This window comes from Bufo gargarizans, chromosome 2 (assembly GCF_014858855.1).
Source record: "Bufo gargarizans isolate SCDJY-AF-19 chromosome 2, ASM1485885v1, whole genome shotgun sequence".
NCBI classification, from domain to species: Eukaryota; Metazoa; Chordata; class Amphibia; order Anura; family Bufonidae; genus Bufo; species Bufo gargarizans.
The window spans coordinates 23596034-23607737 of NC_058081.1; positions in this window are offsets into that span (position 1 = coordinate 23596034).

The window sequence follows — 11704 nt, forward strand, 5'->3', positions numbered from 1 at the left end:
TGTGATACAGCCATTAACAGGGTTTATTACAAGGAAATATTTCTACATCTTATTTGCCCTTGTGCGGCGCAGTTATATGTTCTAAAGCATTTTTTGGCTTGTATTAATGGGAAGAAAAGGGCTTATTAGCCGTTGAGTGGTGAAGTGCGAACATTTTTGTCGTGTATTAGTGGCAAAAGCAAAATATTCAAAAAAAGAGCAGAAAAGATGCAGCACTCACCAGAAATACTCTTTGCAGCTTTATTCACATATAAGAATCAGCGTCATACGGGCACAGCACAGCTAAAGGGGCAACAGTCATTTCACGCTTGTTGCGCTTTCTCAAGCCATCAGTGACTGAATCGGCGTGGCTCATAAATACTCCCACACCTTCGTCACTGATTAAATGAATGACACATGCGTTAAAACCATCAAACGTAGACAAGCAAAAAAACACACAGTCAACTACTAACATTATAAAAATACTGCTAGGTCGTTTTTATCATTTTAACCCCAGAGGGCCCATGGCTCTAATTTTTATATTCCAGGCTGCTTCTTTCTGGAGTAAAACACAACCTCTATCACCACCCCGTACTAGAGGCTGGACAACTTCAATCCCTGCACATTTTTAAACACTGTAATTTCCTCCATGTGTTTCATGTACGTGATCAATCAACCTGGTGGCCCCAATTCTTGTCTCAATAGATCTCCTGTGTTCTCCGAATCTGACGTACAAACATCTAAAGGTCTTACCGACGTAAAACCTCCCACAGGGGCAAAAAATTGCATAAACTACAAATTGTGTTTTACAAGAAACAAATTGGTTGACCACGCATTCAGTACCTCCTAACCTAAAAAAAAATCTTTTTCTATACATCTATTTACACATGGAGCAATGACCACATGCAAAATTGCATTTCAGGGGGTATTTCTCTAACCATTTTCATTCTAAAAATTACTCCTCGCAATGATATCTCTAATTGTTTTACTTCTCCTGAATTAGTGTTTTTTCTTTCAAGACATTATCCTCTGCTACAATATCCTTGTTAAGAATAGCCCTCTCGATGGCTGAAGCCATAGGGGAATAGGCAAATGTGAACACTGCTCTATTTTCGTTCGCTTTGGACCTAGGATTAACCTCTTGAGGGCTGGATACATTTCTATATGCCATGTCAATTACCTTGTCTGGATAGCCACGTGGCAGTAGAATTTTTTTAACATTTTTGATTGCTCAAAATACTCATCCTAATCTGACACAATTATTTTTATAGTCGCATAAATTGGCCATATGGTATGACCTATTTTACATGAAGTGGATGGAAGGAATCGTAGTGTATTAGTGAATTCGTGAAGGTCGGTTTTCTGTATATATTAGTGTGAATGGTACCACCTCTAATTTCCACTTTAAAGGAAACCTGTCATCAACTTTATGCTGACCTCACCGAGGGCAGCACAAAAGAGTGACAGAAATGCTGATTTTAGCAGTGTGTCACTCATGAGCTAAAAGTAAGTGGTTGCCGAATAGTAATGGACAAACATCGGCCGGGACGATTCGCTAACACAATTTGATCAAATGTTCGCGATCCGCGCGTTAGCGGCGGGTCACATCCACTTTAATGGCAGGCGAACCTGAAAACACTTACTAAAAGTACACAAATAGTCCCACAACATGGACAGTGACATACCAGAGGGGGATCATTGACAACAATTCCCACAAAAAATATGCATTTTAATCAGGGGCCATTTTTATGCATCTTAAAGGGAAACTCTCAAAAATGTGCCCTGCTGCAGCACTTCACATTTTTGCATCCTGCAGAGTCCATTAAAAAAAATGTATACGTTGACTAATTTTTTTTTTTTCTTCCATGGAACTGTATGGTGAACGGACGCCACTGTACGGCATCAGTCTGAGGCATCTGTTAACGCATACATTTTTGGTATGCATTAAATGGATGGCAAAAATAAAATGTGAACCCAGCCCTAGTGTCAGAATAAGCACCAGTACACAGCAGAGCAGCGTGGCGGAGAGGGGAGGCCGCCATGTACTGACAGAGCGCTACCTGGTCCTGGTGGTCAAAGATGAGGACTGTGTTTCCCAAGGATCATTTTCTACTGGGAAATACAGGGCATAGTATAATACACTAGAATCTATAAAATCTAAATATATTATTATATAATAATAGAATCTATATAATATAAAGATATTAGCCCTACCCCCGAATAATAATACAATTAGGTGGTCATTTATTATATAAAAAATGTGTCTATGTTAGGCATATTTCTGAAACAGATTGTGGTGCAAAGGTCCTTAGCACCGCAATATGCATATTTTTCCTGCTCATGCCAGGTCCAAAAAAGGATGGCGTGGGCAAGGAAAGGGATACAGTTATGGCCATCCAGTTATTGGATTCCACCGCCATACATTGACCGGGTAAAACCTCTGTACAGTGACTGGATAACACCGCCATACCGTGACCGGATAAAAGGGTATAAGAGGGCAAAGTACAGGGAATGGCTAGGGGCACTGCACAGGGTGTGGTAAGAGGGCAAAATGCAGGGTATAAGGTGGCACAGTACGGGGTGAGGGGCACAGTACAGGGTGGGGGGCATAGTCACATGACCCTGTGACATTAGAAGGTCCTTATGGTGAATGCTGTTCATACGCAACAATAATGAGAGGCAGAGGAGTGAGACAAGGGTGTGATTATGTGGCTAGAGATAAAAAATGTAGCTGTTGGACAGTACAGGCCCCAAAAATTAGGCAATAGGCATTCACCTGACAGCAAAGAACTTTTTATTCTGGGCTGGAGGTACATTAGGCAGTCACAGGATAGAAATTTAACTGTCAGCCAGTACAGGCCCCAAAAATTTGCCAATAGGTATTCACCTGACGGCAAAGAACTTTGGATTCTGTGGCTAGACGTACATTAGGCAGTTACAGGATAAATATGTAACTGTCAGCCAGTACAGGCCCCAAAAATGAAGCATTCACCTGAAATAAAAGGCCTTTTATGCCGCTGTATATACATAAGGCAAGGACCATTCTTTGTTCTGGGTGGTGGCGGATATGTGTGGGATGGCATGAAGAAATTCAATTACACGTGGTCATCACAGGTGTTTAATTCCTCTGAGATCCATGTCTCATTCATTTTTTTAAATGTGAGGTAGTCCACACTGTTCTGAGCTAGGCGAGTGCGCATATCGGTCACGATCCCCCTGCTGCACTGAATATCCTTTCGGACAGGACACTCGACGAGGGGCAAGCCAAGAGTTTCATGCAAATTGTGCCAGCTTAAGGGATTCCTCGCTTCTCAGAGCGTCCACATCGGCCGTTAACCTAATGTAGTCGGACACCTGTCAGTCTAGGCGTTCCCTGAGGCTGGATCTTGAGAGCGACTGTCGAATGGGTTGGCTGCAAGAATGATCTCATATCCGAAGTGACCAACACATCTTCAAACTGCCCTCTTTTTGCAGGCGCGGTAAGATTGGTACCCTCACCTGTTTTTCTGTGGGTGGAAATACCTCTGCCAGTGCCCACAACAGCAGAATGCAGCATCTCTCGCAGCAAGGCTTGGAAATGCTGCATTCTGACAGCCCTCTGTGATACTGGTAACTGGTCTGCCATTTTGTGTTTGTACCGGGGGTCTAAGTACGTTGCCACCCAGTACAGGTCCTTGACCTTTATGCTTTTTGTACGGGGTCCTTATTCAAACACAGGAAGCGGTGGAGTGCCCTGGCTCCTGCTCATCGCCCAGGAGAATGTCCACCTCGGTCTCCTCCCCCAGCCACGTACAACACCGGGGATCCCCCTGAAAAGTTTAAAGCCTGCTCTTTTTGCTCCTCCTCCCCCCCAGCCACCATCCTCCTCTGACTCCTCTTCAGACTCCTGCTGACTTGTCTCAGATGGATTAGCCCCCTGGTAATTCACTCAGCATTGCGACTTCCTTATCTTTGAGCTCCTGCATCTAGACAGCTTGATCAATGAAACGACGCAATGCACGCTCCAGAAAGAAGACGTAACGTATGATGTCACTGATGGTGCCCTGGTTACGACTGACCAGTTTGGTGATCTCATCAAATGGCCGCAGAAGTCTGCATGCGTTGCGCATGAGCAGCCACTTCCGCGGTGAAAAGAAACCAAGCTCCCCAGAACCTGTCCTGCTGCAGAGTTCGTACAGGTAGTCGTTAATGGTATGTTTCTTCTGGAGCAGCCTATCAAGCATATACAAGGTGTAGTTCCAGCGCGTCGGGCAGTCACAAATTAGATGTTTGACGGGCAAGTGGTGTCGCCGCTAAACGACAGCAAGGCGAGCCATTTAAGATCTTCAAAAACCGTGTAAGATCTTCAAAAATGGGCAGAGATTTTCCTGGCCTGCCGCAAGACGTCCTGGACCCTGGGGTATTTGGCAACGAATCGCTGCACGACTAAGTTCATGATGTGTGCTGCAGCACAGCATGGCAATGTCTCACCTGGCACGTCGAATAGGTTCTGGGGAGCTAGGGGGGTGCAGCGGAAGAGGCGGTAGCAGTGGAAAAGTAGGAGTTGAGGAGGAGATGGACTAGAAGAAGAAGAGGCAGGCCTGCATGCAATCCGTGGCGGTAACACTAAATCCACACAGGTGCCACGGGTTACATGCTTGATGGCTGTCACGTCAGAAGGCTCACCCAGTGGGCAGCAAAAGTTTTGTAACTTCCCTGCCCGTGTGTGCTAGACCACGTGTCTGTATTTTGGCACAGACACTTTGTGCCAGAGATATTTTCAATTGCTGCTGAACGTGGCCATATAGTTCAGGGGTGCCTTTTTTAGAGAAATATTTCCTTCCGGGGACCCTCCATTGCGGTGTGCCAATGGCCAAAAATGTTCTAGAGGCCTCCGAGTCCACCAATTTATATGGCAGTAGTTGACGGGCTAGCAGTTCCGACAGCCAGCGGTCAGCCATAGGGCAAGAGGATTATCCGCCGTCATCATTTTTTTATGCTTGCCTTGTGCCAGATGAACGCGGTGGAAGGTGGAGTGGAGGACAAATGGGAGGAGAAAGGAGAAAAGGCAGGATGTGGAGTGCCGGGATTGTGTCTTTGTGGGTTCTGACAGAGTTGCTCCCACTGGGCTCGGTGATGGGAGGCCAGGTGCCTTCTAAAGGCAGTCGTCCCTAGGTGAGTGTTGGGCTTACCGTGACTTATTCATTGACAGCACAGGCTGCAGATGGCAACACTATTGTCAGCAGCTGACTCGTTAAAAAAAAGCCCACACTGCAGGGCCATGTGCCGGCGTCCTGGGAGCGCAAGATGTGCATGGTGGATGGCTCGCTCCAGATACATTTGCATTCAGCTTTTTGCCTCCTGTGCACTGTGACTTCTGCCTGCTTCTCCTCTCTATCTGCTGCTCCGTCTCTCCCTCTGAACTCCCCTCATCTTCCTCTCTTGTGGGCACCCACGTGACGTCCATCGACACGTTATCATCGTCACCTTCACCATCACTGACATTAGAGATCTCGGAGTAGGCAGCAACAGCAGGGACCACTCTCCTTGGCCTGATCTGGGTACTGTCGTCAGACCACTGGATGGCGGCCGTTGCTACCTCCTCTTCCTCATCTGATGCCATAAATGGCTGCACATCGGTAAGGTCTGTGTCACGACCCTTGGTCATGGTCGTGACTCTTTGAGCCGCATGCAGTTGCCCGTGGTTTAGTGTTGTGCCAACCGCAGCTGGGGGCACTTAGGGGTTTGCCTCAGGTGCGGTTGCCGCGGACAACAGGCATGCGTGCGGTTGCCTTTGGCAACGTGTGTTTGTGTGCACTTCCTTGTCTGTTTGTTGTGCACGAGGTGGTGTGTTGTATGCACGTTGACACCTTCCTTCACCTGCGGTTGTCCGCAGCAACGTTTGTTGTTGTGTGCGTGTGGTGGCAGGGTCTCGGCCTGCTGGCTGTTCCCCTGAACATGGTGGCCACGCATGCCGTTGCTGGCGGTAACAGGTGAGTGTGTTGGGGTGTGTTGTGTATTGTGTGTACTTCCCCTTTAAGTTGGTGTTTTCCCTTTCCTGTGGTGCTGGAAGGGTTAATTCTCTTCCCAGTGTGTGTGATGTCACTGGGTGTGTTCTGACCGGTGGGTGTGGCCACCTAGGCCTATTTAGCCTCGGTCTCTGGCTTGGCTCAGTAGGTTGCTTTCAGCCAGGCATAGCTGGAGCAACCTCCTGTACATTACCATCTACCAGTGGGGGCCTCCCTTCTGGTCATAAACCTTTGTTACACTGTGTTATCTAGGTGTGTGTGGGGTTTTATGTTATTGCAGCTTATGGTCCTGGGTTCCTGTGTGGTGTCTGGTGTGTGCTGTGTCCGTTGGTGTTCAGAACTGCAGCACCTGCACATGGGTTCCAGGGTTTGTTGTCTGTGGCAGGTGAGTGATGTGTTGGTTCCATTTACCTGTCACTGCCATAAGGTGTATCTGTTCCCCATGTAGCTTGGCCTCATTAGGCTCCTGTTTCTCCGTGTCCTGGAGGAACGGGCTGCCTACCCAGCTCCTAGCGCAGGGAACGACGGAGGGTCAGTAGGGATCCAAGGTTCCTGCGCATGGGTCCTCCTACCACCAAGGTCGGCCCATGCAGGTAGGAGACAGGGTCAGAGTTAGGGACGCAACAGGAGGTGACCTGCTCCCTAATTCTGTGTTGTTTGGCCAAGTGGTAACCCTACCATCTCCTGGCACCGCACGGCTGGGGGTTTCCCCCACCTCCAGCCGTGACAGTCTGGGAATGGATGGGAAAATAATTCCGCTGTCTCGCGTGGAGGGGCTATGGTGGTGTTGTCTTTAGGGGTGCACACAGCAGAGAGTAAGGACGGTGCAGATACAGAGGATGAGGAGGGTGCAGAAGCGGAAGGCTGAGTGAGCCACTCAACCAACTCTGGTGCGTCCTATGACATAAACGCACAAACTTTCTCCAACTTCCCACTTAGGCTCCGGCCTGGTGCACCTGCCCGACCCCTACCGCCCCTGCGTAATGGACTGCCTCTTCCATTGCGTGGCATTTTCAAAATCACCCTGTGTCAAAGTCCCTAGAGAAGAGCAGTATTTGTGGAAACTGATATATGGAAGGCCTCAATTAGTTGTTAGTTGAAGCTGGTATATCTCCCTCAAGCAGTAATTTTTTGGATGCAGGTATATAGAAAACCTCTATCACTATTTTGTGGAAGCTGATATATGGCAGGCTTCAATCAGTTGTTAGTTGAAGCAGGTATATCACCCTCAGATCAGGTTCTGTTAATGGATTGGAGGGGTGTCCATGTGCTGAAACGTCTCAAATGGCTGTTCTGTCCCACCTAATGGATGTGTCATGGGTCAAAGATTGGCAGAATGCTAAAGAATATGGCGCACGTTGACTTCGCCAGATGTTCGCATGTTCGGCGGATCGGGAATGCGCACAGTTCACCGCAAAGTGACCGCCGGGCAAACCGCAGGGCCATCATTATTGCCAAGAACCAGCATCAAAATCATTACAGCACAGTCCTTGAAAAGAGTGAAATCTACCTGAGAAGAGTCATGGTTATTCATAATCTCATGCACTCTCACCCATCTGCTGATGATTGATGAGTTGAGCGAACACCTGGATGTTCAGGTTCGACGGGTTCGGCCGAACTTCACAAAAAAGTTCGAGTTTGGGACCCGAACTTGACTCCGAACCCGAACCTCATTGAAGTCAATGTGGACCCGAACTTTTGAGCACTAAAAATGTCTGTAAAAATGTAATGGAAAGGGCTAGAGGGCTGCAGATGGCATAACAATTTAGTTAAGAGCATGGCAAGTGCTCTGCAAACAATTGTGAATAGGGAAATGACTTTAAATAACATAAAATACGTAAAAATAAAAAATACCAATCTTGATCTAGGAGGACGAGGTCCATATGGAGTAGGAGGTTGAGAAGGCGGTGGATGTGGAGGCGTAGGTGGAAGCGGCGGTGGAGGAGGAGGTAGCCTACACTGCTTTTTGGTTTTTAATTAATTTTAATTTTTTTAAATTAGGGTAAACCCCAAAACATTGGGAAATATAACCTGTGATAACTCCCTCCAGTCGTGCTAAACACACTTTTAAGACAATACACTGGCTGCAGGGCAGGCCAGCACCTCCAAGGCGTAAAGGGCAAGCTCAGGCCATGTGCCCAATTTGGAGACCCAGTAGTTGCAGGGAGCAAAACCATCAGTTAGTTTGTGTAGGCATGTGCAAACATACTGCCCCACCATGTCGCACGTCCCCGTGATGTTCACGATCCAATTGGATATCTGTTCTATAAACTTTCGATGTTCTTTTCTGCTTCTACCGTGTTGATCACGGTTAGTGGCGAATCAGGGTTCCACCCCGGAGATGGAGCGTGAGAAAGAGAGACCACATCCAAGGGAGATCAATGGATGAAATTTTATTGTGATCGAGCGGAAATGTGGGAGAAGCTATTAAAACGGAAGAATTAAAGGAAAGGAGGGGGCGCATGGCAATTACCCACTCCCGACTCGTGGGTAAAAAAAGTACAACAGTAAGCGATCAAAAAGGCGTATGCCCACCAAATAGTACCAATGAAACCATCACCTCATCCCGCAAAAAATTAGCCCCTACCTAAGACAATCGCCCAAAAAAAAAAAAAAACTATGGCTCAGAAAATGGAGACACTAAAACATCAAAAAGCTGTTATTGTGTAAAACTTAAGTAAATTTTAAAAAGTATACATATTAGGTATAGACGCGTCCGATATAACCTGCTCTATAAAAATATGATATGACCTAACCCCTCAGGTAATCACCTAAAAAAAAAATAAGTGTAAAAAAAGCAATTTTTTGTCACCTTACATCATAAAAAGTGTAATAGCAAGCGATCAAAAAGTCATACGCACCCCAAAATTGTGCTAATCAAACCGTCATCTCATCCCGCAAAAATCATACCCTACCCAAGATAATGGAAACACTAAAACATGATTTTTTTGGTTTAAAAAATAAGATCATTGTGTAAAACTTACATACATATAAAAATTGTATACATATTAGGTATCGCCGCTTCCGTGACAACCTGCTCTATAAAAATACCACATGATATTACCTGTCAGATGAATGTTGTAAATAACAAAAAAAAAAAAAAAACGGTGCCAAAACAGCTATTTCTTGCTACCTTGCCTCAAAAAAAGTGTAATATAGAGCAACCATAAATCATATGTACCCTAAACTAGTACCAACAAAACTGCAACCCTATCTCGTAGTTTCTAAAATGGGGTCACTTTTTTGGAGTTTCTACTCTAGAGGTGCATCAGGGGGGCTTCAAATGGGACATGGTGTCAAAAAACCAGTCCAGCAAAATCTGCCATCCAAAAACCGTATGGCATTACTTTCCTTTTGCGCCCTGCCGTGTACCCGTACAGCAGATATGGGGTGTTTCTGTAAACTACAGAATCAGAGCCATAAATATTGAGTTTTGTTTGGGTGTTAACCTTTGCTTAAAATGGAAAATCTGCCAAAAAAGTGACATTTTGAAATTGTATCTCTATATTCCATTAATTCTTGTGGAACACCTAAAGGATTAACAAAGTTTGTAAAATCTGTTTTGAATACCTTGAGGGGTGTAGTTTCTAGAATGGGGTCATTTTTGGGTGGCTTCAATTATGTAAGCTTTACAAAGTGACTTCAGACCTGAAGTGGTCCTAAACTTCTAAGCCTTGTAACATCCCCAAAAGATAAAATATAATTCCCAAAATGATCCAAACATGAAGTAGACATATGGGGAATGTAAAGTTATAACTATTTTTGAGGGTATTACTATGTATTATAGAAGTAGAGAAATTGAAATTTTGTAAATTTGGTATTTAATAAATAAAAATGAATTTTTTTGACTCCATTTTACCAGTGTCATGAAGTACAATATGTGACAAAAAAAACAAACATCTCAGAATGGCCTGCATAAGTCAAAGCGTTTTAAAGTTACCACATAAAGCTACACTGGTCAGATTTGCAAAAAATGACCTGGTCCTTAAGGTGAAAATGATACCCGGTCCCTAAGGGGTTAAAAACCCAGAAAATGATATCTGTATTTCTAGCTTAAATTGCACACTGACTAACGCGGCAGAGGCCCAAGATGAAGGTTATTGCCAAAAATTGGTGTTTCTTCAAAGCCAGAAAATTATTGAAGTATTTCAAACTTGTTTTTAACAATCACAGATGCAGCAAGGGCTGCAATATTCATTTTTTGCCCAAAAAGGGTGTTTTTTTTTATTAACAGAATATGACCGTTGTATATAATGCTTGAATTTCACAGAATTTACAGATGCAGCTGTAAAATGGTGTATTTTGACCAAAAGTTGTGTTTTTAAAAACCCAGAAAATTATAGCTGCATTTCTAGCTTAAATTGCACACTGACTAATGATGCAAAGGCACCAGATGTAGGATATTGCCAAAAAAGAGTGTTTTTTTAAAACCAGATTATTATTGCAGTATTTCAAGCTTGGATTTTAATGTCACAAAAGCACATATGCAGTGCTGGTGCACTGAGCTTGCATAAAATGGCCGCCGCCGCCCACCTAACAGATGGATAAAAAGTTATTTTTCTCTGTCACTGGGCTCAGGGCAGGGTAAAAAGATCTGCACCCACACAACTAAATATATGTAGATCGCTGAGTTCAGTTGGAGTTCTGATTAAAGATTCTGTCCTATTCTCTCCCTCACAGCAGCAGCATCCTCTCCCTACACTAAGCATAGCAGAGTGACGTGCAGCGCTACGTGACTCCAGATTATATAGAGGCTGGGTCACATGCTGCACTGGCCAATCACAGCCATGCTATTAGTAGGCATTGCTGTGATGGCTTCTAGGGGGGACACAGTTAAACGCTTGTTTATTGGCTGCTCTGCAGCTTTTCAAAAAGCTCTAAGAAATCGCAGAACTCCGAACCCAAACTTTTATAGAAATGTTCGGGTTCAAAAATCCTAAAGTTCGGTAAGAACCCGAACTTTACAATTCGGGTTTGCTCAACCCTAATTGGCAGTTCTCTCCTAGAGAGAAAGGGAGAAAACTAGGTAAAAGCCTGTCAATCAGCAGCAGGTAGGCAGAGAAAGCAGGAATTTATGAATAACCATGACTCTTCTCAGGTGGCCGTGACTCTTTTCCAGGCCCAGTCTGCAATTATTGTGATGTTGGTTCTCAGCAACCACTTACTTTTAACTTTTAAATGACAGACCGCTGAAATCAACTCACAGGTCTCTACTTTATGCTGCAGTTAGTATGGCCAGCATAAGGTTGATGACAGGTTCCATTTAACATCCAGAAACTCCAACTCCTCAAAATTAAGTTTGCTAGTAAATCGCATATTCATCAGCTTTTTGTGTTCAGATACTCCACGAATTTATCAAACTGCACAACGGTCCCCGTCCATACGATGAACACATTGTCAATAAATCAGAAAAATGTCTTAATATAACATATAAAAAGGATTATCAACTGTAAATATATATTTCTCTTCAAACACTGAGAGGAAAAGGTTGGCGAAAGTACATGCGTAAAAGCGAGTCAATATACTGGCATAGGGGCTCATTAATTGAGCCAATTCCCATAATAATGGGGCACTCAGGTGGGTCCACCAGTGACTTATGCACTTTTGGAATGTAATACCACACAGGTCAGACAGGAAATCCTGGGAATAGACTCTCCGCGGTGGCTGTAGAGAGAACTCCCTTGTCAACAAATTTCCACAAAAAGGGACCTTAGTTG